Below are 14,640 nucleotides of genomic sequence, written 5' to 3' on the forward strand. Positions count from 1 at the left end.
ACAGTGTCTCCAAAGGAAGCTAACACCTCTAGGCTGCTGCTGGCCACCTATGTAACCCAGCCAGTTCTTGTCCTCCTGCCACAGCATGGCCAGGAAGGGGTTAAACCCTAAGGCTGCATTGTGCACCCGGCCCCAGGGATCCTGACTTCAGGGGTTTCATCAAAATCAGCCAGAGAGGTGGCTCAGAGGGGACAGAGCAGCCCTGTGCTACCTGGGGGCCAGACCCAAAGCTCTGTGTGTGTGTGTGTGTGTGTGTGCGCGCATGCGTGCGCATACGTGCACATGAACAAACTGAAAAAACTGAAAACTGCTTTTCCGCTGCCTGTCCAGAGCATAGATGAGGGATGGAGAGGGTTCCCTATGTCAGCAATGTGCAGGGCTTTAGCACATGTTGGGCTTGGCTCTTTCTTGGCCACGTCCCAGGCCGGAAGGCCTTGGGCTTTCCTGGAGTGCTGGCCTAGCCAGACATAGTAGGAGAAGGAAGGAACCTGCCAGCCAGGCTACTGTGGAGCTCAGCTCTCCAACCAGGGGCTGGTTTTCTGCACAATGCTGGGAGCAGGATATGGAAAAGCAGCAGGCTAGAGGGGGGGAAGGGACAAAGCAGAGAGAGGACAATGAGAGTGAATGAACATAAAAGGCCTGTGGGTGGACAGCAGAAGCAACACGTAAGTGGCTCTGTCTGGCACCTGCCTGCATGCACCAAGCACAGCAGCTCATGCTGGCAATGGGAGAGGGGGAGGCAGGGCCCTGCTGGTCAAGTGCAGGACTGTGTTGGTGACCAACAGGGAGAATGACCAGCCCCATGCACTTCATCATTCCATCACCACTAGCCTGGCATATCCTCCTTCATTATTGGGCTGGTGGGTGTCTGTCTGGTGAGCAGGGATCCAGACAGTAGCAGGACCCACCAGTACTGTTGTGGAGAGGCAGAAAATACAGGACAAGTTGCCCATTTTTAGGAAAAAATCAGGATACTTGCTCAAATACGGGTCTACCCCTTTAAAACTGGGATGGATGGTCACCCTAACCATTATACAAACATAAAGGAAGGCAGTCCCTGCCCAAGGGGCTTACAGTCTAGTAGGAAAGACACACAGACAAAAGGTAAGATCATGCAGAGGCTCACTATGATCAGAACAGAAGCAAACTGTTCCAGTCTTCCAGCACCTCATTCTAATTAGCAGCCCACAGCAGCTTTAGCTCAGGATTCAAAGGTACCTCCTGGGCCAGCTAAACCCAGCAGGAGAGGTTGCAACACAGTGTTAGTTGCCTCATTGGCCTAGCTTTCCTGTGTCAACCCAAATGGAGCTGAGTCCTGCCCGCCAGGATGTGAGAGTGGAGAAAGTCACCACGGCAACTCCCAGGATGGCTATTTAAAGCTATACTTTGCTTGCCTCTGTGCCTTTGTCCCTTGCAAGTGTTTAAGCTCAATAACACATCAAATATATATTTTTGCAAGAAAAATTCCCCTCCACTTAAGAATTTATTAACAATTTACATAATTGCTTAAGTAATCTGCATAATTGACAGAAAGTTTAATTTGACCCTAGTTCAAATGCAACACTTATGGTTTTAAATTGAAACGGGTATAATTCATTTATGAGAGTAATTAAGCCATAGTGTCTAACAAATACAGTGTATGCTGCCTGAGGCCTTCAAGGCCAGAACACGCCATTAGAATGTTTTATTTAAATATGTCAAATCTGTTCATCGCTACAGCTGCCTCCATTAAAATCTATCAAATGTCTTGTGTGACCTTTAAGTTGCCCCTTTGAAAACAGGACCCTTAAAATGAGAATCACAGTTTTACCTCTCTGCCTAACAAAAGGCAGGATTGGTATAAAGTAACTGGAGTGATTTGGGGTGAGGAGTGTTCTGAATGAGGTTATAACATTCCAAAGCATCTATGTGGTTTTAACAGGCTGTTTTTGCCCTTTCTTTGGTAAAACTGACCACTGTGCAGACCACTTACAACCCAGGCAAGCCCCCCTACATGGAGCTTAAATGGTGCATAGATCTTTGTGTTGGTTCTCTGCAAAGAGATTGTGTCCATCCATTCAGCCACTGCTCATTTGTTGACTGACCATTTGCACATTAATGTACTACTCAAGGTGGAAGACCTCAGTGCATGAGTTAGCATTAGACCTTCACCTTATTATCCCCCCAGGGCAACTAAATATGGCACAATGGTCATTTAGGGCTTAATTTACACATTCTGAGTAATCCTCCAATATGTAGTCCCACAGAAACCATTAGGGCTATTCCTGAAGTAAGATATTCTTTCATTCTTATTCATACTGAGTAAGCTGGCTTTTAGGTCTTCAGCTTCTTTGGTAAGTACACACTGGTGCTTAGATGGTTGACTGACACCAGTTGTGCCTGGACTTACGTAGGTTCCATTTAGTAGCAACTCTGACTTTCCAGCTACAAGTTGCTATAAGCCAAAAGTTACTGTTAAGCACAAGGCACTATTTTCAGGGGGGATACATAGGAAAAACAAACACAAAACATTGTACAGAACAGTAGTTGTGAAACTGTTTATTAACTTTCTGTGCTAAAGACTAGGAAACATGACACACAGTAATGGATACATTGTATAGCACCCCACACTGTTTAGACCGAACTTAAGGGATTTTCTTTCTTCTGTGTGTCACAAGAAATGCTGCGAAGCAGAACACAATTCTAAAATACTTCATAGAGGCACTGCTTTTAAACAGCCTCCCAAAAAAACTTTGTTAAATACTTAAAGTGTCTCTCTATGCTGAAAAGCACTGTACTTCTAGTTTGTGCTCCTTTTATCATATATATAGTAGCCCAATGTCTGAGAGTCTGTAACGCTGAAATGTTGGCTGTTCCCTCTGGGCGGTGCTGTTGCCTGAAATGCTGGCTGTTCCCTCTGGGTGGCGCTGTTGCCTGAAATGCTGGCTGTTCCCTCTGGGCGGCCTGTGTTGCAAGAGGAGTGCGGGGCCCAAATGGCCGCTTGCTCTGCTTGCTCCTCCACGGTGGCCCGGCTGAGTGGTGCAGAAGTCATCCAAGTGCCACGGCGGGAGGGGAAGAGGATGGGGTGGTGACGTGAGGCGTGTCAGCTGCTTCCGGCCCTACCCCCTGGCTGTCACCGCCACCCCTCCCCCCCTTCACCTCCTGCCATGGCGCTCGGCTGACTTCTGCGCCGCTCAGCTGGGCCGCCGCGTGGGAGCAAGTGGTGCAAGAGACCATTTGGGCTCTGCGTTCCCCCGAGTGAGAGGCAGGAGGGGGAGGAGAAGAGAAAGAGAGAGACAGAGAGAGAGGCAGGAGGCGGAGGAGAGCTGAGAAAGAGAGTAGGAGGCAGTAGGAGGAGGAGAGAGAGAGAGAGAGAGAGAGAGAGAGAGAGAGACGGAGCGAGAGACCGGAGGCTCAGGAGAGAAGACCAACCTGGAGGAGAGACCTGAAAATCCCTTCTTATGATGGGCTAATTGGCTAGTTATAATATAATATAATTTAATTTTGTTCAGTGTTGTCTGCTTTCTAATATTTTGAAGCCTTCACTTTTAAATCTTACACAGTTCTTCATGCAGCCCATATAACCATTCCCAAGCCCATGACTGGCATATCCTGTGGGAAAAAAAAATGTCTACTACCCATAACTTCCCTGTGAGGGGAACATTCTATGGGTTCATCCTTAGATACACTAGTCCTCCTGTAGCCAATCATCCTGTGGGTACTTTAGAGCTGCCACTGTTTCCACAAGTTCTGCATCAGGAAGCTTCCCTTCTGGCTCTGAATGACTGTCAAACTCAACAATGGCCTCAAAGTCCTGGGCAGTTAGATTTCTCAGGAACAGAAATGTTGACCAGCACATTAATGGCCACCAGACAATCATTTTCTGTTGATGGTGAAATCCCTCCCTTTCTGAAACAGTCTAGAATAGTCTGTGGGAGAAGAGAGGCGCATGGCTCCTTCGCAAGTTGAAGTGAATCAATCAGAATTGTTGCTTGGCTACCTCTACCACTGTTAGGTGTGGGTCAGCACCCAGAAAGGCAGTAACATGTGTATTAAGACCAGCATAACCATTACCTTTGACTTATTTAATGAAGCCCGTGTCCTCTGGCTGCCTGAGGAAGGAATTCAGGATCAAGAATTTTAACATGATGTGTGACAGCTGACGTTAGCCAAATGAGCTGGGCACTTGTTAATGAAGAGGCACATACATCTACAGCTCCTGTTCCAGTTCTTAAGCCATCCAGACACTGGATGAGCTTCTGTAGAGCAGGGGCAGCTTTGAGTGGTCCTTAGGAAGACAACAAGGGCTCTTTTTTCCTCACTAGAAGAGGCCATTTCTCTGTCCCAGCCACATTTGCACAATACAGCAATAGGATGCAGCCCATAGCATTTTTTCCCTTTTTGCAAAATTTTCTTTCAGTATGCAAGGGCCTGTATCAGGAAAATCCCCAGTCTCATCAGCAGTGAAAAGATCATGTGGCTGGTATTGCTTTAGAATGCTGCCAGAGGCATCTACCCCCGTTCAGTAGCTGTTGGAAGGTCAGTATCTTATTCTTGCCATGCTCCTTACATGGAACCATGTTGTGTCAGGCTTCTCCCAACGCCTGCAGAATTAAAGTCCTCCCTCTGCTCTGCAAACCAGCCAACACGCTCTCTATTTCAGTGGCAGCTCAGTGACACAAGAACCTTGGCCAAACTTAAGTTGGAACAAAAGCCACAGGCCTTCACCAAGATCTGCCTCCTTTCCCTCACCGTGGTGCTTGCAGCCTGGCTTTGTGATGCGCCTTTACAGAACACAAGAAACTACATACTTTGAGAAACAAAACCTCCTACATAGTCTCACCTAGCATTGGGCTCACATACTGCTTCCCGGACCAAATGTTCTGGGTGTGAGACAGGTCCATGTGTTCGTCAGAGGCAGGAAACTGATTGGAGGTAGGACTTTCCCTCTAAAATAGTTGCTATTATGCAGAGTGCCTGTGGCTAATATCTATGGTTGCCAGATGGTTGAAAAAAAATACCAAACATTCCCCCCCCCCCCCCCCCCCCCACACACAAAACACCGGGAAACATTCTGTTGAAGGAAAAAAAAGGGGTGGTGGGAGACCAAAGTTGTTGAGCAAATAAAAAAAAATTAAAATAAAACAGCATGTCCCCTTTAAGAGTGAGTGCAGGGTTAGGAATAGGGGAGAGGTTGAGCACTAAGACCACAGGAAGCAATGCTTCCCCTTGGTCAGCAGACACTTTGTGCCATCAGCCTTGTGGAATCAGGTAAGCATGGGGGCTGGGGTTGGGGGGCTGGTGGTGTTGGGAGCCATGGAGAGCTCGGGGGTGGGGGGAGAGGCTGGGTACTGAGTGTTTGTAGGGTTGCCAGGTGCCTGGCATTTTCGCCTCCTGGCCAGGGAAAAAATCAGAAAATACCGGACATTTTAGGTGTCCGGTATTCTCTGAATTGTTTTGCCGGTCAGGAGGCGAAAATGCCGTACTGTCCGGGTGAATACCAGACACCTGGCAACCCTACCTGGATTCCATTAGCTCCGATGTTAATGAGACAGGATTGGTTCTTGGCTATGTTGCCATTCAGTGCAAGTTGCTGTTATCAGATTTGCTAGTCATTGGAATCTATTGCATTTAAATCTGCAGTCACTTGTATCCCTGAAGTTGTGGGTACGAAATGAGAAGTTGCTGCTAAAGCCAAGCTGTAAGAAGACAACCCTGCCCAGAATGCCCTCTGGTGGTAGAATTCTACACAATAGGTGCTTCTCCCTTGGTTTCCCCCTCAGGAGCCCCACGACTTCATGCAAGGCTCTCTTGCATTAATATTCCTCCCCCTTGTAACAGCTTTATTACAAAACGATGAGATGCAAATAGTTCAAAACATGACTCTCAACATCCCAGTGCACATAAAAACCTAGTCTTTCCAGTGGGCACCTTCATCGGCCTCTGTGAGTTTATGCTGTGAGTCCTTCCATATCACCCTCCGTGTCTTTGTCTGTACCTAGACCTCTTGTCGGTCCTCTTCTACTCCTGTGTTAGAACAGCTACCCAATGCTTCCATTCAGAGTGCAACCCCGCTCATCCCAGTGGGAACCCCCACAGCATCTCTGCTGGGAGTCCATACTCACCTGGCCAGTAAACTCACTTGCCCTGGCCTTGAAAAGTCCTTCCTCCACTGCTCCTGTTGTCTTCAGCCCTCTGGCCCTGGTTCTCTGGCTGTGGGGAGGCTAGCCAGCAAATGTCTGTTGCTGTTCTCCGTGACTTCAGCCTCACCCATGGAAATATTGTCTGCTCTCACCTGCCTTTTCCCTGATTGTCTCTAGCATCCTTGAATTATCAGTCCTCTGTCTCACACTCCTCTCCTTTCCAAGCCTTAGTGGTCCACTTGCAGTTCCCATTGGCTGCAGTTTGCTGTTCTTGGCCAATGGGAGCTGCAGGAAACAGCACAGATCAGGACACTGCTTCCTGCAGCTGCCTTTAGCTGGGAATGGCAAACTGCAGCCAACGGGAGCAACAAATGACTGAACCTGTGGATATGTGGGTAAATAAAGCAAATGGCGGCCCACTAGGGGCTAATCCTGGAGAACCACGAATGGCCTGCAGGCGGCTTATTGCCTGCCCACACTCAACAGAAAGCTGCAAATACCTAATCACGGCAGTGACAACTGTAGAAGGAGGAAAAAGTAATCGAATGGACTGATTTGAGTATAAAAATAAACTTCTGAAAACTATTATGCATGCAGGTGTTGAAAGCTAATCATGCTGCTTTACTGAAATGAATATACTAAAACATCAGGTGGGAAACTCCAGAACATTTTGGGACACAGAACTTAAAATTATTATTTTTTCTGCAGTCAAAGGAGAAAAGAAATTGTAAAAATGCCACTTTTTTGCTTGAGAGATCTGTCCTCTCAGCATATTTCAGGTCAGACCTGTTGACTTTTCTGGTGACTTAGTTAAGTGGTAAAAATATGAAAGGCAGGGACAAAACACAAAACTAAACATTTCATCTCTTAGTTAAACTGGTGTCTATCTAGTTTAATGACGGATATTAACTGTGGAGGGGGGAAGGTAGCTGCTACATCACTGCCATGAATTCAAATGTGTGAAATTTACAACGGGATGGTGGTGTTTCCACTTCTCATGATTGTGTCACAAGTTCACAATTGTTGTTGTTTTACTTAAAGTTCCCACTCCTGGAAACGAGTGATTTTTTAAAAAAAGTGTCTAGCCAACATGGTAGTAGAGAAAAGCTTAGAAACATGACTCATGTGAACCCTAAAGGCTAAAAAAAACTAGAAGATAAAGTAAAAGAAGCTACTTGGTCATTATTTTCTAAAATCTTGTGGTTTTTAAACCAGTCTCCTGATTTAGTTTTTGAGGCCTGATTTATGACTTTTAGTGATGTTTAGTGTAGGCAGTATTGAGATAAAAAGGAAGGTGAAAAAGCCTGGCTTGGCTGTTACTAGTTGAGTCTGAACATTAGTGAATTGTTTCTCTCTCTCAGAAGTGGCTGAAGTTTTAAAGCCGACACTTAAACTTCATGTTGACAAAGCCAGAGAAGTGCTTAAGAGGGCCTCAGAGATCAGAAGTGAGTTCCAAATATTTGAAAATATCAAAGCCTCTTAAACTCTTGTTTGTTAAAGTCATTGGATTCTCCTGAAGTGCACTGGTCTAAGTATAAATGGGTTAAGAATGTCAAAGCCAGTATCATGTAAGCAAGGGAGTACATTGTGGTTTTAAGGAAAGGTCACATTTAAATGTCAGAAAAGGGTCATGTTTCTGGTACTGTGTTCTTAATAAGTGAGTGGGATTATTAAATCTTTTTTGTTAAAAAAAAAGAACTATAGACTTTTGCTAGCATTCAGTTACACCTGGATAGAATCTTTCACTCCAGTTAGCTCTGTCTATAGATATCTCTGACTGACATTTAGACAGAGCCCAAGCGGGTAGGGGAAAAACAGGGGAAGAAAGAGGTACAAGGTCAAGGGAGAATCATCATGCTAGAGGATTTTGTAGTGCATTTCTCAGTGTGACCTTCTGGCTGAAATGTCTGAGAGAGCAAATGACCCTCTCTGTAAGAAATAGACCATGTACATAACTCCCAGAACATCTTTGATTCCAGAACATCTGCCCAGAATCAAACACCACTGGTGAATTACTGATCGCTGTTCCTGATCTAATAATAATCTTATAAATAATACATCACCTTCAGCTCCAGAAAGCCAAGTCGAGTGGAGGACTAATAAATAACCTTTCAGGCACTGATTTTCAGAAGGGCTTGCATTCAGCATCTAATTGTGCCCTCTTAAGTAATTACAGGGATGTTTTAGAGCACTTAGGAGTTTAACTACCCAATTTGTGAGCACCAGATATTATAGTTATACACCTAGCTGTTGTTGGATGCATTTGTACCTGCAGTTGAACCTTCAGCTTTTCAATGTTGCAAAACCAGAGGTCATTTCTGAGGTAAAGCATCTCATACAAGCTTGATCAGTAGAAACAGTCTGTGTTTAAATCGACCAGTCAATCAGAACCTTGTTCTTCCACTCGTACTCATATTGAATAATGCCTTAATTATAATTTTACAAATTGTATTGACCATATTCTGCAAATCCTATTCATACCAAGAAGGACTCACTCTCATTGTCTTCTGGGGGCATATTAGTATGGATAATTACTACTGGAGTAAGAACTGCAGAATCTATGGTTATCAATTTGTTATACATGATTAACAGCAAGGTTTGAGCTCAGGTAAGGGTTAATTTCAAATACATATTCCAAGTTTTAGATCTAGGTGGGGAACCTCAGGTCCAGGGGCCACGGTGCTCCAGCCCCCTACCATTGACCCACAAGGCTGGAACATACAAAATCTACTAGCCTGCTCCCCGCCCCTAAGTTTTGGTATGCAGGAGAATGTGGGGAGTGTCTTTCTCCTTTTCAGTTAAGGGCTTCTCACTTTGCTTCTCACTTGTGTGTGGCCCCCCACTGTGGGTCAGTGGCCCCCGACCTGAAAAAAGGTTCCCCACCCATTTTAGATGCTTATCCAAATCTATGTGTCATAGGCCCAATACACCTGTTACCAGGATTTATTAGGGCCTCGAGTCTCTGCAAAAACTTGGATGAAAATCATGCATAAAAATACACTACATGCTATATTCACACTTTGAGTTCTGGAAACATCTGTGATCCACACTAAAAATACTCATCATTAAGTTATGCCAAAAACCAGCTGCTATTTAATGTCTCAGGGCTATATTCTTCTGACCTTTACTCACACTGAGTCGTTCTTTATGTCACAAGTAGTCCTACTGATTTCAGGGGAGTTATTAATGATACAGGCACCGCTTGACATGAGTAAGGGTGGCAGAAACAGAGAGAAGTTTTCCATACAGAGAGTTAATAGATAAGACTTTCACTGTCTCTTTCAAAGTATTGTGGTGCTTACTCAAATGAAGCCAAAAGAGTACACAAGGCTGTGTGACATTTTAGGGTCTAACGTTCCTTCTCAATCGAGTCTCTCATCTGATGGCCACCATTTTGTGAAAACAACTACTCGTGTGCTTAATTCACACCCACAAACATACATCTCAGTATGCTCTCATTTCAAGGGGCAACACTCATTTTAGTCTCTCAATGAATTGTGTTACCCATATATTTGTTACTTGACTAACTATTTACATCTGGAATTAAAAATATATATATAATGTAATTGTCTGCAGTTACATAAAAGTGTCCTATGCCATAAAGGAATGAATTCCATGACATTTTAAGTTTATTCCCTGAATATTTTGCATTCCCTCATCTTTGTCACATACTTTATTTTTAATTTGGCCCTGGCAGATTGAGAGGTAGGCCCATAAGTAATTTGATGGGCAGCTAATGCAATGAGTGTGTGAGTGGCCTCAAATGCACCACACAGAATTGTGGGTACAAAAAGAGAAGTAAAGCTGCAAATGCTGCTCTCTGGAGTTTAAGTGCAGGTAATTCTGTATTATTTGATTCCCAGTGGTCCTTACCAGGCATGGAATTTGCCTCCCCGCACCATTAGAATGGAAGGGAGTTTCTTAATTACCAAACAAATGGAGAGTAGCTGCTTGATTTTGACAGCTCCTTTGTGTATCATTCTTTGCAGAACATGAATGATTAATGGAATTTTCCCAACACAGTCAAAGTTGTTTACTGATGGAATTAAAGCTGAAATTGGCAGTGCTCTTTTGGGAGGACTTTTTCTATAATGTCACCCGACCTGCCAAGCTTTCCTGATGAAAAATAGGGACAATCAGTGATGGGGTCAGACGTATTCTGGATATTAAAAGGTTTGGTTCTCCCCACTGAAAAAAAAAGAGTCTCGTGTTGGTAATTTTTTCTGGGCTATAACGTTCTTGGTCCCCAGTTTTGGATTGGATTGTAAATGTTCCTCACCACACCAGTGTGTGCTGATGGGTTCAGATAAGAAGTGGGAAGGCACCCAGGACACGGAAGCCAGTATACAGCTCCTTTTCTTAATGTAATTCCTAAAGGAAATGTTGGACACCATGCAGACTCATGCAGAAAAGGTGGGGTTGACTTCATTCAGTACAGGCTATTGGACTCTTTAACACAGGCTTCCTCACATGGTCGTCAGTGAGCACCGGCATTGCAATTAGCCGTTTATTCTGGAAGGCAGTTTGAGGAGGTGAAGGGCTCAACAAGGTTTGTTCAGTTCTGCCATTCTGAACCTAGAAAGCAGTGAGCGTTGGTATAAAAAGCTTTTGGGTATCACTGGCTTTCGTAACTCTTACTCTGGTGATACATGCATTAGAAGTGTCTTGACTGTCTGAGGGATTCCCATACTAAGTTATGCAACAGAAGGCTGAGAGTGTTAGTGTTCCAGTAATTCTTAGCATTGAAAGGGGTTGGTGATGGTGTCCCGAAGAGTGATAAGCATAGCAGTCGTGGCCAAGAAAGGTGTCAGTATTTGCATCCTGGAATAGAAGTGGGTTGGTTCTGGTAGTGTGAAATTGAAGCCGGTTGTGTCTCATGGCATGATGTGGAGAAAAGTCAGCTTGCGTCTATTTTGGCCCATTGTTATTACACCAAAACCCATGTCCTCCCACTCCAAACTCCCAAGTGAATCAGCAGGTTTTGTTTGCAAACTTTTTTGCTGTATCCTTGTCATGTGCCCTATAGTCCATCACCTCTAGCCTAACCTAAAACAGAGAGAAGAACTTGGCGGAGGGATAATCTCCTGTCAGCAGTGATTCTTCTGGGAAACACCGGTGAAGGGCCTAATAATAATTGCTAGCATTTACACAGCATGGCTCATGTTTTAAGTGCTTCATAAACATTAGCTGAATTCCCACACTGACCCCAGGAGATAGTTAGATAAGTGCATGATTTATTTTTATTCTCGTTTTCCAGATGGCAACAAAACACAGACAGAGGTGAAGTGGATTTCCCCAGGCCATAGGAGTTGAAGCTGAGATGAGCTTCTGGCTACTTCTCCTGTGGGAAGGGTCATTCTGACTCTGTCTTCTGTGTCTACTGCACTGACCAAGGTCCTGCCTGTACTCCTGTGAGCAGTTCTATGAGAAGGCTTTTCAGGATCTATATGAAAGTTGGCAACTGGCCAGATATTTTTTCTGTCCCACATCACAGCTCTCTGGAGTGCATTTCTCTTCTGCTTCTAAGCATTTTCCCCTCATAATCTCAATTAACATAAAAAAATTAACCGTGAGGAAGACATCAATGAAACCCAGCAAAGAATGTACCTAACATGCTTCCCAAATGTGTACAGTTAGCAATAAATTTGTATTATACCCCTGCCCTGTTTCTTCTAATGAAAGTGACTGGGCACCAGGTTTCTATGTTCAGCTGCCAAAGGGTTTAGATGGCGAGTCATCTAGATTAACCTCCCCTTTTAGAATGGGCTTCTGGTTTGGAAGGGATGCCAATTCCCTTGGTATGGTTTTAACACTTCCTGAGGCTGATAATCTCACTCTGGGAGAGCAGAAGGCACAGTGCCACTAAATCCCAGAAGCATGATTATCTTGTTATTACAGCATCTTCCCTTTAAACTGCCCACTACTGCTCTTGGGTTTGATTAATACCAAACTAAGATGAATTCTTCTTGTCACAGCATGGGAGGGATGAGGTCTGGGAGAGAAAGGTGGTCTTAGATTTTCTCTGCTGATGCAAAACTTCAAGTGGCTTGGTGATCTCCATATAGGATGTGTCCCCTAAATTTGAAATAAGATACACAAATTGTGTGTCTTGTTCTGAAACTAATTCAAAATAGCTTATTTTGAAATGTGGTACGTCTACACTATTTCGAGCCATTCCTTATCCCTTGTGCAATGAGGTTTACCGGGATGACGAAATAGCATGCCAGTTATTTAAAAAATATTTTGAAATAATGGATGACTTGTGTAGATGCAGAATAGCTATTTCGGGATACCTCCAGTATCCCAAAATAGCTGTGCAGTGTAGATGTACCCATAGACGGAGAGACCAGTGTGTGCTGGATAGTCCAGGAAGAGACAAAAGCCATGTGAGCACTGGGCCAAAGAAAAGGGAAGCTAGGAGAAGGGATGTGGAAGGCAAAGAACTGGAAAGGCATGTTCACCCAGATTTCCCCCACTGCCTGCAGGTAACTCTGTTAGGCCAATATTTTCAAATATGAGTGCCTAAATTTAGGCACCACCTAGCCTTAGTTTTAGAGGCGTTGATCACCTCTAGCTCATCCTGCATTCTGTAGGAAGACATGAAAATGTTGGCTATACCCCCTGAGTACCTTAGTTTTCCATCTGTAAGATGGAGACAATACTAATTTTCTACCTGTCTCATCTGAGGGCTATGAAGAGAAATTGATGTATATTAAATACACTGAGATTCTTGAACAGAAAACTGTGTTGGTATATGAAATATTATCAGAAAAGCTATTTCCTAACTTGACGTTATTCTGCAGCATTCCGGGGAAACTGAGGCTCCTTTAACATGAGAGAAGGGAGAAGTGGAGGCAGGCATGAATCAATCACGTGCAACCTGTGAGCAGATAAAATCCATTGCATTGATGTGCCCAATTCTGCTCTCCCTTAAACCGCCAATCAGGAATAACTCCAGTGATGTCAGTGGAATTATGTTTGCTTTGCAATGCTATATGTGCCATCAGAAAGGCCAGTGGTATTAGTGAGTGATGTTTCCATTTGATAACACACCATCAACAAATTCCTGCTATGAACTGGAATGAGAGACCAGCAAGGGCCATTTGTTAACCCAGGGTATTACCAAGCACACTTTGCCTCAGGAAAACCCTGAGCAAGCAGTCAAAAAGAAAAATGGTGGAGGAGAACTGTGCAAGAGTTCTGTGAAGAGAGGCATGTCTGGCATCCATTCATTTCTTTCCAATGACATTTTACATAGTGTCCCATCCTGGTGCCAGAGAGGTTGAGCAGTGGTAGGGGAAGGTGTTAGTAGCAGAAGCTTATCGAAAAGACATAGAACATACTTGAAATAATCCTCTTCTCAAGGATGTGCTGCCCAGTCATTCAGAATGTTCCCAGAGTTCAAACACTTTTATAGTGCACATATGATCCTGCGCCTGGCTGGCTCTCACTCTATTTTAAACTTCCAGAGGCCAGATCAGCAACGCCTACAGTAAGAACAAATCAGCCGCATGCCCAGACAATACCCTCCTTAGCCTCTACTTGTGCTGAGTAAATAAATCCAAAAAATCTGAAAGGAAGGGACAATTAGTGAGCGGGTTAAAAACAATCACCACCACAGGGCCTGGCATAATGGAGCCGTTGCAACAACTTCCAGATAGCATGCTCCCTGAACAGAGCAGAGCCTGTCTTGTCAGTAACCCAGGACTGAGGTAATGGTTTCATATAACAATAATGCTTGACTTGATATTCATTTTCAACCCGCAACGGTAAAAGTAAAGTGAAGTCTAACTGCAGCTGTCAAATACTTTAAGCTAATCTCCCAGTAGCTTCTTCTGTACAATTTTGGTGATGTAATACATAGTATCACCTGACCCCAGCAATGTGACTGCATTGTTAACACTCTGCCCTGGGGAGGTTCATGAGTGGGTCTGAGTGGTTAGAAACTTCCCCTTAGGTACTTAGGAGAAAGACCTGCTGCTGCTCCTCACTACAGCTCTGATGCACTTGTGTCACAGGAGTGCTGAAATGTGTTTCTTTCCAAATCATTAAAGCCTGGCATTTTAGAGCTGGGCTCCTGGGAGAAGGTCCCTGGCTCTCCTTCCCTCTCCTTCCTCCCCCTGGTAGTTTTCAACATAGATGCTGAACCTCTGTGCATGTTCCTGCTGTATTTCCAAACAGCTTGGTGTTACGAAGGCTGTGGAATAGTATAAATATTTACACTGTTTTCCTAGCCGAGCCCTTTTCATGGTGTTTCCAGTGCTTGCATTATGCAACACACTGTCAAGGTAGGTCTACAGAGCAGCATTATTTCGGAGTAACTGACATTATTCCAAAATAACAATGCGCGCCTACACTACAAGTCTTTATTTCAAAATCATGTCAAGCTGGAGGACATCTTACTCTGACTCCTGTAACCCTCATTTCACAAGGAGTAAGGGTACGTCTACACTGCACAGCTATTTCAGAATAGCGGAGGTATCCCGAAATAGTGACCCTGTGTCTACACAGGATGCCT

Source organism: Pelodiscus sinensis, chromosome 14 (genome assembly GCF_052426305.1).
Source record: "Pelodiscus sinensis isolate ZL-2025 chromosome 14, ASM5242630v1, whole genome shotgun sequence".
Taxonomy (NCBI): domain Eukaryota; kingdom Metazoa; phylum Chordata; order Testudines; family Trionychidae; genus Pelodiscus; species Pelodiscus sinensis.